This window comes from Stomoxys calcitrans, chromosome 2, assembly GCF_963082655.1.
Source record: "Stomoxys calcitrans chromosome 2, idStoCalc2.1, whole genome shotgun sequence".
In the NCBI taxonomy this organism is placed as follows: domain Eukaryota; kingdom Metazoa; phylum Arthropoda; class Insecta; order Diptera; family Muscidae; genus Stomoxys; species Stomoxys calcitrans.
Genome location: NC_081553.1, coordinates 172,376,957 through 172,391,030, shown reverse-complemented (window position 1 = coordinate 172,391,030; position 14,074 = coordinate 172,376,957). Strand labels below are relative to the sequence as shown.

The 14,074-nt window shown below is 40.4% G+C and overlaps 1 protein-coding gene across 1 annotated transcript in view; it reads right to left on the bottom strand.

Annotated features, from left to right (window-relative positions):
* The window catches only part of LOC106094165 (transcription factor mef2A), a 220,998-nt gene that overhangs the window by 148,713 nt on the left and 58,211 nt on the right, over positions 1–14,074 (bottom strand). Inside the window, exon 2 of the mRNA XM_059362960.1 lies at positions 5,973–6,027. The gene's annotated coding sequence lies outside the window, so the exon portion shown is untranslated. The remainder of the gene's footprint in view (positions 1–5,972; positions 6,028–14,074) is intronic.

Sequence of the window (14,074 nt, the reverse complement as noted above, 5' to 3'; positions counted from 1 at the left end):
CAGGATATTAAAGAGATCACACGATAGGCTGTTTCCTTGTCTGAAACTTCGTTTGGTATTAAATGGTTCGGAGAGATTCGTTCCTATTCTTACTGAGGAACTCGTATCAGCAAGTGTCATCCTACAGAGTCTTATTAATTTTGCAGGAATACCAAACTCAGATATGGCTTGAAATACCTTTGAACGTAAAGGAGTATCGCTTGTAGTCAACAAAGAGGTGGTAGGTGTTGATTTGTCTTTCTGGGGTCTTTTCCAGGATTTGGCGCAGTGTGAATATCTGGTCTAGGGTGGATTTACCAGGTCTAAAGCCGCATTGACAGGGCCCAATTATCTCATTGACCTTAGGTTATAATCTTTCACACAGTTCGCTTGAGAGTATCTCGTATGCGATGGGGAAGAGACTTATTCCTCTGTAGTTGGTACATTCCGTCTTGTCTAATTTCTTGTGTACGGGACATATGGTTGCCCAAAAAGTAATTGCGGATTTTTTAAAAGAAAGTAAATGCATTTTTAATAAAACTTAGAATGAACTTTAATCAAATATACTTTTTTTTCACTTTTTTTCCAAAGCAAGCTAAAAGTAACAGCTGATAACTGACAGAAGAAAGAATGCAATTACAGAGTCACAAGCTGTGAAAAAATTTGTCAACGCCGACTATATGAAAAATCCGCAATTACTTTCTGGGCAACCCATAGTATGCTGAGGTTCCAATCATCGGGTATGCGTTCTTCTAGCCAGATTGGGCAGATAAACTGACGCATACACCTTATCAGCGTGTCGCCTCCGGTCTTAAATAGTTCAGAGGGTAAAACGTCGGCTCCTGCTGCCTTGTTGTTCTTTAGTCGGGTCACTGCTACTTGGACCTCATTCTGACTAGGAGATAAACATTCTATACCATCATCAGGAATTGGTTCTGCGGTATCCTGTTCCCCTCCAACGTCGGACACTAGCAGTTGGGTAAAATATTCTTTACATATCCTCAGCATGTTATCTGTGTCAGTTACCAGATTTCCTTCCTTGTCTCTGCAGAAGAATGTGCCTGCACCAAAGACATCGGTTTGATGTTTAATTCTTTGGTAGAATTTCCGGACTTCATTCTGACCCCTGTACATCTCAATTCGCTCACACTCACGTCTTTCCATTTCCTTTTTCTTTCTGCGAATAGACGTTTCTCCTCTCTCCTTTCCTCCCGATACCTCTCCTTCATCTGGTGCGTTGCTTCTGATTGCAGGGCTACTCTATATGCCGCATTCTTGGCTTCAGTAGCATCTCGACACTCTTGGTCGTACCATGGGTTACTTGGAGGAGGCTTCCGGTACCCAAGTAAGGATTTCGCGGCATTTTCCATGGAGTGGGCAATAGTTTGCCACTGCGCCATTATATCATCGGAACAAGGAGTGCGAGTGGAGAATGCCGCTGCCTTCAGTTGTGTTTGCAGCTTTTCAATGTCCAGCTTCCGTGCAGTATCAGATCGTACTTATCTCGCCATATTCAAACGGGTGCGAACCTTTGCTGCAACGAGATAATGTTCTGAATCTATATTCGCTCCACGGATCGATGGTACATCTAACATGCTCGAAGAATGCCTTCCATCTATCACAACGTGATCAATTTGGTTTCTCGTGTTTTGATCTGGTGACAGCTTTGTGGCTTTGTGAATATTTTTATGTTGAAATCTGGTGCTACTAACTACCATGTGTTTTGTCGCGGCGAAATCTATCAGCCTCAACCCATTACTGGACGTTATCTAAATTTTCTGACTGTGGGACCAAAAATGTCTAACCCATTACTGGACGGAGGCTAAACTTTCCGACTGTTGGACCAAAAATGTCTTCTTTCCCTATATTCGCATTAAAATCTCCCAGAACGATTTTAATGTCATGGGCGGGGCAGCGTTCACATTCTCTCTCTAGGCGCTCGTAGTAAATATCCTTGGTCTGCTCATCTTTGTCTTCCGTTGGGGCATAGGCACAAATAAGGCTGATGTAAGGCAAGTAAAAATACTCTAAACCATTAACAGTGAGTTTGTTCATATATTATCATCGTTCTGAAGTAGAAGCCATATATGATCACCTTCTTATCACTTTTCATTTCACACAGGGAGCTCTGTGTATACTTACATAACAATTTGTTGCTCAAAAAGCAACAACATGTGGGCGCTCGGAATCAACAATTAAGTTGCCTTTGCAGTGAATTCAGGGAAGGGGCCTTTTATTACTAGCTATGATCCCTATAACGCAAGTGGAGAGTCTACGGGAAGCAAAATCGTAGATGATGAGTATTTCAATGTCCAACAATCTTCCTAAATTTTTCAATTCCAAACTAGACCCTCCACACAACTGCGATAAATATGGCTTTTATTGGTTCATAACCTGATATGGCTACCATATAAACCGATCTCGAAACTTGACTTGAACTGAGCAGCTAGAGGATGCAATTTTTATCCGATTTGGCTGAAATTTTGAATGAAGAGTTCTGGTTTGCCCATAAACCACGGTGCCAAGTGTGGCCCAAATTGGTTCACAACCTGATATAGCTCCAATATGAACCGTTCTCCCGCTCTAGCTTGCTTTTACTTGTTTTCTTTTAACTTGTAAACCCACCACAATATGATGGGGTTATACTAATCTAGTCATTCCGTTTGTAACACCTCGAAATATACGTCAAAGATCCATAAATTATATATATTCTTGATCCTTGATCTTGATCGAAGTTCTGAGTCAATCTAGCCATGTCCGTCCGTCCGTCTGTCTAAATCACGATAGAGGTCGAACGCGTAAAGCTAGCCGCTTGCAATTTGTACCGATACTTAAAGTCAATGTAGGTCCGTTACAAACGGAATATCTAGTCATTCCGTATGCCCCATCCTATGGTGGTGGATTTAAAAAAGTAACATCGAAATGGAAAATTTTAAGTTATATAATTTCGTGCTACTTACAAAATCCTAAATTGTTTTCCATACCCCTCCCCAAGTTGGTGCATGTCTGGTGTTTGTTAGTCGCGAAAGCCGGGCAGTGATATAGGAAATGCTCCAATGTCTCATCATCTTTCCCACATGCTATCACTTGCCGCACCGATTTTGCATAAGTGAACTCGAAGTTCTATGTGTCCCATTATGACACCAATAGCTATACTGACCTCCTTTTTACTTCCTGTCAGTAATAGCCTCGTCCTCTTACGATTCGGATCACCCCATAGGATTTTCGCCGTCTTACCGATTGTTGCGCTGTTCCATAATGTACCATGCGCATTCGTCGCCCATTCCCTTAACCCCGACTACGTTGACCCGAAAGGCTTCAGGTTAATCAAGTTTATTGATGACAGTCCTTTGGCCTTCACCGCCAAATCATCTGTCCTTTTATTCCCCCTTACTTCGTTATGGCCCAACACCCAAATGATGTGGATTGGTCCATCCTCAGAGAAGGCGTTAATCTTATTCTTACACTGAGAGACTGTTAGCGACCGTACCGTCCTGCTTGTTATTGCCCTTATGGCCATTTTACTGTCCGTAAAGATGTTCACACTCGACTTCCTCGCGTTAGTATAACACCAACTCACGCACTCCGTGATCGCCCGAATCTCCGCCGGCAGGACCGATCTCAGTCCTTGGGTTCTCGAAGTAGACCCTAGGCGTACTCTGTCTCCTAACTTTGATCCTTCCGGGTAACATGATCTTCCAGCCGGCAATGCTAGGGTTCCGTCAGTCCAAGACTGAGCCGCTGGCAGAAGTGCCTCAAGTGTCGTCTCAGGTATACGATCTGAAACCTCTTCTCTCCTTCTAGGTTTCCTATCGTCGCTTTGATTGTACCGCGATGGTATGAGCTGCTCCCATCCTCAATCCATTCTCCATCGCCTTAAGTCTCATAGCCGCAGTAGCTGCCTCACATTTAATCTGGATGTCTATGGGTCGGATATCTAAAAAAGTCTCCAGTGCCCTAGTGGGCGTGCTCTTCATCGCTCCGCCTAAGCCAAGACAACATGTTCTCTGAACCTGTTGTATGGTCCTTATGTTGCACTCTTTCTCCATAGCAGTCCACCAAACTACTGAGGCGTAAGTAAGTATTGGTCTATTCGCGCTTCTGTAGAGCCAGTGGACTATCCTCGGATTCAGGCCCCATTCCGAGCCTACGGTCCTTCTACATAGTGCCCAACATTTGTGAGTTTTCTCGGCTCCCGAATGTGACACTTCCAATTAAGTTTCTTATCCAAGATCACTTCAAAGTATTTTACCTTGTCAGATATCGAAATCGTTTTATTGAGGAAACGTGGTGCCTCAAACTGGCCCACCTTCGTTTTTTTTTCATGAATAGGCATATATCTGTCATCTTTGGGTTATTACTGAGACCCCTGGGTTAAGCCCAGTCATATGCCATATGCAAGACCCTTTCAGCCCTTCTGCATAGCTGATTTGGATCCTTACCCTTAATAAGTATTATGGCATGGCCTGCATAGCAGACGGGTTCAAATGCCTCCTCAGTCAGCATCCATGATAGGTTATTTATGGTGGCCACCCAATGGAGTGGCGATAAAATTCCCCCTGCGGCGTGCCCTGTGCAACTTTCTACCTTATATTTGTGTCATGGGACCCGCAATTTATCCACTTGTCCCTTATCAAATGATTAATCCAGTCTCTTAGGACCCGGTCTACCCAAAATTGGTCTAAGGACCGGATTAATGTGTCGGTCCGCGCATTATTCAACGCCCTCTCGATGTCAATGCAAACCGCCAATGTGTACGTCTTGGCCTAGAAGCATTCTTCTATTTTATGCACAACCTCGTGCAGGGCAGTCTCCACCGACCTTCCCTTAACATAGGCATGCTGTTAGTATTTAAGCAGTTCGCTGGATGTCCTACTCCTTATTATGGTATGAGGGAAGCAATTCTTATGTTTTAATTTTTCTGCTTATGAACGAAGTCCCAAAGAACTTAGCAAATGCGATCCAGGTGTTGGGGTTATAAGATTCAGTCCAGCCAAGTTTAAAGCGTTTGTACTTGTTCCACCCTTATAAAGGGTGATTTTTTTGAGGTTAGGATTTTCATGCATTAGTATTTGACAGATCACGTGGGATTTCAGACATGGTGTCAAAGAGAAAGATGCTCAGTATGCTTTGACTTTTCATCATGAATAGACTTACTAACGAGCAACGCTTGCAAATCATTGAATTTTATTACCAAAATCAGTGTTCGGTTCGAAATGTGTTCATTCACCGTAACGTTGCGTCCAACAGCATCTTTGAAAAAATACGGTCCAATGATTCCACCAGCGTACAAACCACACCAAACAGTGCATTTTTCGGGATGCATGGGCAGTTCTTGAACGGCTTCTGGTTGCTCTTCACTCCAAATGCGGCAATTTTGCTTATTTACGTAGCCATTCAACCAGAAATGAGCCTCATCGCTGAACAAAATTTGTCAAAATTTGAACACATTTCGAACCGAACACTGATTTTGGTAATAAAATTCAATGATTTGCAAGCGTTGCTCGTTAGTAAGTCTATTCATGATGAAATGTCAAAGCATACTGAGCATCTTTCTCTTTGACACCATGTCTGAAATCCCACGTGATCTGTCAAATACTAATGCATGAAAATCCTAACCTCAAAAAAATCACCCTATATTCATTTGTCCAACTATGGTCTTGTTCACAGTTGCCGGTTTCATGTCTTTTTATTGCACAATTCCTGGTTCTTCGTAATAACAGGCCTCTGTTTCCCAGTGAACCGGTCCAGTGACCCATCCAAAACTTTCTCGGTTTCCCTACAAAGAATATTTGAATTTCTTCCCCAATAAGAAACCTCATTCGACTATTCAAAGTTGTCACCTACCAAGAGTGGCGACAGAATCCTACCTGCAGCAAGCTTTGGGATATTCTGTCTCTTTCATTGAAATAAGAGTCGTAAGACTTGTACTTTTTATAAGATTTGCGTTAATCCTTACAATTCATCTAATTTAGAAATTTTGGAGTACTTACATTTATCTAATTCTCTAAAATTCGAGTATGTATAATAAGGGCAGCATTGTTGAAACTGAAACAAAATAGGAGAATTTTTCATAATTAAAAATTGGTTCCATGTAGATTTGCATTAAGATGTGTGATAATCGGTGTGAATATTTCTATAAAGTGTTGGTCAACACTTCAACTTGAGACTCTTAAAAAGTTTGAGGGGGTTGTAACATCTTGAACACTATACCTCTACAATAATAGCAGAATTATAATTTTGTATACTTTTATGTAACACCCAAAAGAAGAAGAAGATTTGCTCCCTTTGCCATAAATCAATTTACAATGTATCATCTCTAGCTGTTTTTGTCAGAGAGAAAGGCATCGCACGGTGGGAGAAAGTCGAAAAAACTAGTAAACAAGTAAGAGCGTGCTAAGTTCGGCCGAGCCGAATCTTATATACCCTCCACCATGGATCGAATTTGTCGAGCTCTATGCGCGGTATCTCTTTTTAGCCAAACAAAGAACATTGAATAATAACTGTTATGCTATTGGAGCTACATAAAGTTATAGTCCGATTCGGACCATAAATGAATGCTGAAAAATGAATGTAGGGGCTCAAGAGGCAAAATCGGGAGATCGGTTTATACGGGAGCTGTATCAAGATCGATTCAGACCATATTAGACACGTATGTTAAAGGTCACGAGAGAAACCGTTGTACAAAATGTCAGCCAAATCGGATAAGAATTGCGCCCTCTAGAGGCTCAAGAAGTCAAGATCCCAGATCGGTTTATATGGCAGCTATATGAGGTTATGAACCGACTTGTACTTTATTTTACATAGTTGTTTAAAGTAACAATAAAAAACGTCTTGCGAAATTTCAGCCAAATCGGATAAAAATTGCGAACTCTAGAGGCTCAAGAAGTCAAGACCCAAGATCGGTTTATATGGCAGCTATATCAGGTTATGAACCGATTTGAACCATACTTGACGCAGTTGTTGGATATCATAGCAAAACACGTCGTGCAAAATTTCATTCCAATCGGATAAGAATTGCGCACTCTAGACGCTCAAGAAGTCAGGACCCAAGATCGGTTTATATGGCAGCTATATCAAAACATGGACCGATATGGCCCATTTACAATACCAACTGACCTACACTAATAAGAAGTATTTGTGCAAAATTTCAAGCGGCTAGCTTTACTCCTTCGGAAGTTAGCGTGCTTTCGACAGACAGACGGACGGACATGGCTAGATCGACATAAAATTTCACGACGATCAAGAATATATATACTTTATGGGGTCTCAGACGAATATTTCGAGTAGTTACAATCAGAATGACGAAATTAGTATACCCCCCATCTTATGGTGGAGGGTATAAAAATAGAGATATTCAGCAGAAATTTTGCACAGATTCTTTCTTTAATCATAAGCAGGTTAAGTTCGAAGATGGGCTACATCGGACTATATCTTGATATAGCCTACATATAGACCTATCCGCCGATTTAGGGTCTAAGGCCCATAAAAGCCACAGAAAGTAAATGCATTTTTAATAAAACTTAGAATGAACTTTAATCAAATATACTTTTTTTACACTTTTTTTCTAAAGCAAGCTAAAAGTAACAGCTGCTAACTGACAGAAGAAAGAATGCAATTATAGAGTCACAAGCTGTGAAAAAATTTGTCAACGCCGACTATATGAAAAATTCGCAATTACTTTTTGGGCAACCCAATATAACTGCTACAGGTTTATAATGGTGCATTTTCCGCAATTTAATGTGAAGATAGCGATACTCGTTAAGCTTAAAAGCCCATTCCACTCCATAGGACCGATCATTGCGGAAAGATTATGGCCATTGGTCATTTTAAGGCGCCAATTACTCGCCTTCTCATATCAAGTATCACAGGCACTGAATCCTTAAGCCGGTGCCGCCCGGCTTTTAATACTCATAGTCCCTAAGCGGATTTTAACGAAATGATGTTTATATATAACCAAGGTGCTAGGTATGCAATGTTCGGCCCGGCAGAGCTTAATGCTTTTTTACTTGGGGTACGCCAATGCTTATGGCATACACTTATGAAGGAGTCTTCTCTAAAATTGACACAGTTACATTTTGTATTTTTGAAGGATTAAGGGTAGGATCAAAGGGTTTCTTATTGTCCCTTAAATGTGAAGAATTGATGTTTTTTGTGCACAACGAATTGTAGTATTCGCCTTAATGCAGTAAACTATCATAAAGATTAACCAAAAATCGGCAAAATGGCTGTATTTTAATCTCTAATGAAGAGAGGTTTGCTTTTCCTCCACCCAAAGTTTTGCTTCGGCATCTTATATGAGATATCTTAGCATAGAAATGAATGACCTAAATTTCCAGTAATACTCGCTGTAGCAAAAATGAAATAGTCTACTGTAATCTTCTCGCAAATGATGGCACTAAATCATATTTCGATGAAGATATGTTGTGATCTCTTTAAATTCAGCTGTTGCACCAATCACCTGACAGTTTTTGTTAACATATCACATCAAGAAATAAAGAAGAAACAAATAAATAAATAAAATAAAAACTAGGCAAATATGTCAGATTTCGTTTAAGTTACTTGCATTTTTCTGCGCCGATAAATTATCACATGCAGAGAGATGAACACAGTAAGAGCTTCACAGCTGGCAGATTTTATTTTCCAGTAAATGGTAAAAAGATTATTGGAAAGAGGCATATTTGCAATGTCTTCAGTCTTCAAGTCATTATGTTTAGGATTTGCAATTCCTTTTCGCTATAGAGGAGCTACTTGAATTGCTACAGCGAAAAATGTTTGATAATGGAATGTGGCTCAAGAGTGATGGTGGTTGTTGTGGCGTTGGTGGTGTTGTTGTTGTCGTTGTTGTTACACACTTAAGTACTCCATATCCGCGCATTCATGGCAAATATCTAACTACATGTTTCATTACACACAACACAGGTCATATGCATGAGTGTGTGCCAATGTTTGGATATGAACTGACCCCATTCTGTCTTAATGGTTGTTTAAGTAAACATTTTTGCAGCCATCATATGTGAACCACAAGGAGTGAGTCTGTGTATTTATTGGTGCTATGTTGGCGGCTTTATTAATGCATGTCAAATAATGCGAAAGAAAACAGAAAACAAGATGCTTTTGTCGGAAAAATCGATGGAGTTTCATTTTGACGTTAGCCATGGCCACTAACACACTGTTAGCTTGGCAATGCGGTGTGATGCTGTGCAGTGCGGTGCTGTGATGTGCTGTTATTACTGCTATTGCCGCTGTTGCCGCTGTGGATGCTGCTGAATTTGGACAGGCCAAACACATCACGTCACGGGGTGCACGAGTGTAAAGATAAATAATATTTCTTCTTTTTTACAATAATTATTACACAAATGTGAAAAGATGTTGTAAATCCTTTTCAGATGGGGAGTTTGCCTGTTTTTTTACCCTCTGCACAAGTCTTTAACGAAGTATGTGTCTTAAGTCTTTTGTTATAACCGCACATCCGTCGTTGCTTTAACGATGCATTTGTGCATTTGTTGGTGTATGAGTAAATTGCACAGATTTTAGATGGCATACGGCGATTACGGAGCGTTTGCCTCTGCCTGTGTTTAGTGTAGACGGGTTTTCATTTATGCATTTCAATGTCTACTGTATTGATAAGGAGGAATTGATACTGTTCATGCGATTTGTTCGCATTAAAATTCAAAACATGCTACTTATCAATTATGGATCGTAGGCATTTGTCAATAGCTGTGGGCAAAATCCAACTGGAATGAAAGCGCAAAATATCTAACAAAGATGGGTTTTATTCTTATTTTATAGAATGCAAAAGGCTTTTTTGAATAATACTTCAAATTGCAACTTGGACTTGGACGACAAAATATGGAGGTTTTTCAAGGTTCAAAAATCCGATAACTGGGAATCAGTTATCTAAATGGAGAGCATGGCTTAAGTGCATTTCTAAAAGATTTATGTGGGAGCCTACATAGCGCATAACATAGTAATTCTAGACACTGAACGCCTAGGTTGAGTCCTGGCAAGAAAATCAGCATAAAATTTGCAGTACCTCTCACCGTTAGGTAATGGGTAAATATATTGTAGACCTTAAGCTATCCTTTTTGTAGGTATTTTTGAGCACTACGAGAATCCAGCAAATTGGAAAATAGGAGCATAATTGAAGATTTGTCAGCCTGAACAAGTTTTCAAAATGACGAGGTCACAAATTTAAGGGGACCCGCCAAGAGGCACCGAGACTACATAAAGGCCTGCCACGTCCTCAAAGCATGAAGCCGTGGAACTCAATACTACTAGTCGAGATAAGTCGGAATTCTTCAAAAACGCAAGAATTTAGGCAAAATTTAATTTTTATTACATAAAACAAGTAAAAGCGTGCTAAGTTCAGCCGTATCTTGGGTACCCACCACCATAGATTCCGTTAAAAATGTGGCCTTGTTAACAGAGTTTGCATATGAATTATTTTGGTCTCAAGAAGTCGTAGCGGGATATTGGTACTTAGGGGAGCCTATATCACCATATTGACCGATTCGGATAAAACTTGACACTGATGTTGTAAGTCATAAGGAAGGGGTTTTGGGCCAAATTTCAGCCAAATCAGGTGAAATTTTTGGCTTCTAAAGGATTAAGAAGACAAATTTATATGGGGGCTATATCTGTTTATAGACCGATTCGGATCATACATGGCATGGATGTTAAAAGTCATAACTCAAGTCTTTGTTGATAATTTCAGCCAAATAGGATGAAATTTAAGGCTTCTAATAGATCAAGAAGTCAAATCCGGGGATCGGTTTATATCGGGGCTATATCTGTTTACAGACCGATTCGAATCATACTTGGCATGGATGTTGGAAGTCATAACTCATGTTTTTGGTTCCCAATTTTAGACAAGTAGGATGAAAATTGAGGTGTCTAAGAACTCAAGAAGTCAATTCGGGTGGATCGGTTTATAGGGGGCCTATATCCAATATATATCCAAATCTGAACCTATATGGCCCATGCGATCCTCAACGACCTACATCAATAAGAAGTATCCGTTCGACCGCAATCGTGATTTCGACAGACGGACGGACGGACATGGCTAGATGAACTCAGAATCGATATTTCGAGGTATTACAAACGAAGTGACTAGATTAGTATACCCCCGTCTCATGGTGGGGGTGTAAGAATTAAAACACGACTAATTTTGGCTGAACCAAATTTTACACCCAACACCGTGGAGCCTAATCCCAAAGCTTTGGTATGGTACTTAAATCAGTGAGTGTCTTATGTGGGTGGGAATTGCTATGGGTTTTAGAGGGTATCAGTGTACTTTGCAAATGAAAATTTTGCCCATGAACATTCCACTATGACAGGGACAATCTTGTCACATATCAATGAGTTTTGTCCGGTTCAAGTTGAATAGTAAGGGGCCTCTTTTTTATTGCCAAATCCGAACGGCGTGGCGCAGTGCACCCCCTCTTTGAAGAGAAGTTTTACATGGCGTAGTACATCACAAATGTTATCAGCATTAGGAGGGGAAAACTACCGCTGAACAGGATTCGAACATATACGTTCTGATTCATAGGCGATCATGCTAACATCTGCGCTACGGTGGCCTGCACAGTGTACTTAACGCACCAAAATTCGCCCAAATCGTATTGAACTTGTGCCGTCAGCGGGCTCAGCCAGTCTCATCAGGGCATCGGTTTATAAAGGGTGATTTTTTAACTATTATGTTTTTGGCGACACTGGCTTAAACAGCTCACGCACGTTTCATGTGTTGCTTCAATGACAAACATTTTCAGTTTTGACAATAATATAACCATGAATCGTTTTACAAACGAACAATGCTTGCAAATTATTGAAACTGAGTGCTCTGTTAAGAAAGTTCTGTGTTTTGTGTTCAGCGACGAAGCTCATTTTTATACCCTACACCACTACTGTGGTACAGTGCAGTATAACTTAGTACATTTGTTTGAAACACCCATAAGGAAGAGAGATAGACCCATTGACAAGTATACCGATCGACTCAGAATCACTTTCTGATTCGATATAGCCATGTCCGTCTGTCTATCTGCCTATGTTAAATTGTGTACAATGTACAGGTCGCACTTTTCATCCCATCGTCTTAAAATTTGGTACAGGCATGTTTTTCGACCTAGAGACAAAGCCTATTGAAATTGGAAAAAATCGGTTCAGATTTGGATACAGCTCCCATATATACGTTCATCCGATTTTCAATAATAATGCAATAAAATTATCATTTGTTAACCTTTCTTATTATGGCCTCTCTCGAAATTTAGCAGGAAGTATTTTTTTAAAACTCTCGACATTACTGGTGAATTTCATAAAAATCGGTTCAGATTTAGCTATAGCTCTCACTTATATATATCGCTCGATTTTCATTCCTAGAGCCACTGCAAGCGCATTTATTGACCAATCTTCCCAAAATTTTGTACAACGCTGTCCTCGACGATTTTCACAATATCTATTAGGTTTGGTCGAAATCGGGTCAAATTTAGGTATAGCTCCCATATATAAGTTCGTCCGGTTTTGAGAAATATTGCAATAAAGGGCTCATTTGTTAACCGATTCTCTCGAAATTTGGCAGGAAGGATTTTGTTGTGACTCTTAATATTAAAAAAGGCACAATTGGTGTGGTTTATGGTCTGGTCGCATCATTGGTCCGTACTTCTTCAAAAATAATGCGAATCGTGACTGTGTATGGTAAGCGCTATAGTGAGATGATATCCAAATTTTTTTTGCCCAAAATGCAAGATCTTGATTTGCATGACATGTGGTTTCAACAAGACGTACTATCGATTCAAATAAAGATGTCATACATTTTTCTGAATTGTATGCTTGGCATAAATCCTAGAAAGACTGAACTGGTCCTTTTCACCTGGAGAGAGGAAGCTGGGTGTTTTTAAGGGACCTGACCTGGATGGGATGGAGCTACAGCTTCCTTCGACGGCTAAGTATTTGGTGTGATTCTTGACCATAAACTTTGTAAGCTGAAGCAGAAAGGCCGAAGAAAGGGTCAAAATTCGACTTATTTGCTTTACTCGTGTCGCAACTCGATAGAAAGGAGTTGGTAGCTAAGGCCGAGGACGTTGCACTGTATGTTTACGTCGGTCGTCAGGTTATGCTGAAGTTTGTGGCACGGTTAGAAGGTTTAAAGAGTTTTTTCGAAACAGGTCTGTCAGGCCTGCTGGGTACCAGCCCACCAAGGAGGGGCAGGGAACAAAGTGGCAGACTAGCTGATTGGTATATTATTTTAAGTTCGGCCATGCCGAACTTATGGAAATCTCCACCATTACATTTTTTTTCAAAATCGAGCAACAAATCAGCATTATGCTTGTTTAAAATTTCAGGAAAACCGGGTAATAAATGCGCCTGTTATGGGCTTAAGACCCTTAGTCAGCAGATAGGTCTATATGGTAGCAATATCTAAATATGATCCGATCGAGTTCATAATAAGAAAGGATATCAAGAGATCTAATACAACTCAATTTCAGCAAAACCGTGTAATATATGCCTCTGTTATGTGTTTATACCCTTAATCGGCAGACCGACTACATGGCAGCTATATTTAAATATGGCCTAATATGGACCATATTATTTTCAGATATGGGGGGAATATTCTAACTTACTTTTCTCAATTGCAGCGAAATCGGTCTATAAAAAGCGGCTGTTATAGGCTTGAGACCCTAAACCGGCGGATCGATCTATACGGCAGCTATATCTGAATATGGGAGCCGATGTGGACTGTACTCGTTTTGGATTTCGGAAGGCTTAGTGCAACTCTCTGTTCCACACCCAGTTGAAACAGTTGGACGTGGACTTGGGATCCGTGTACATGTCGGCGTCTCGGATAGACGTCCCCCTATCTTATCTGTAGGTCTAATATGAGAACTAAAATTTTCTCTCGACTCTTTTATCTACATTTCCTCTCTTATTGAAGTATCGCAATGGGTTAGACCTCCGAATAAACTTACCCTTATAGTGGGTCACCCATTCACTTTAGACCTTAACCAAGTTAGAGTTGAAAGAAGGTATATCGTCACTTCAAATATCTACGATATTAGATAAAGATGCGCCATCTGCAAACTCATCGTTCAACTCACTT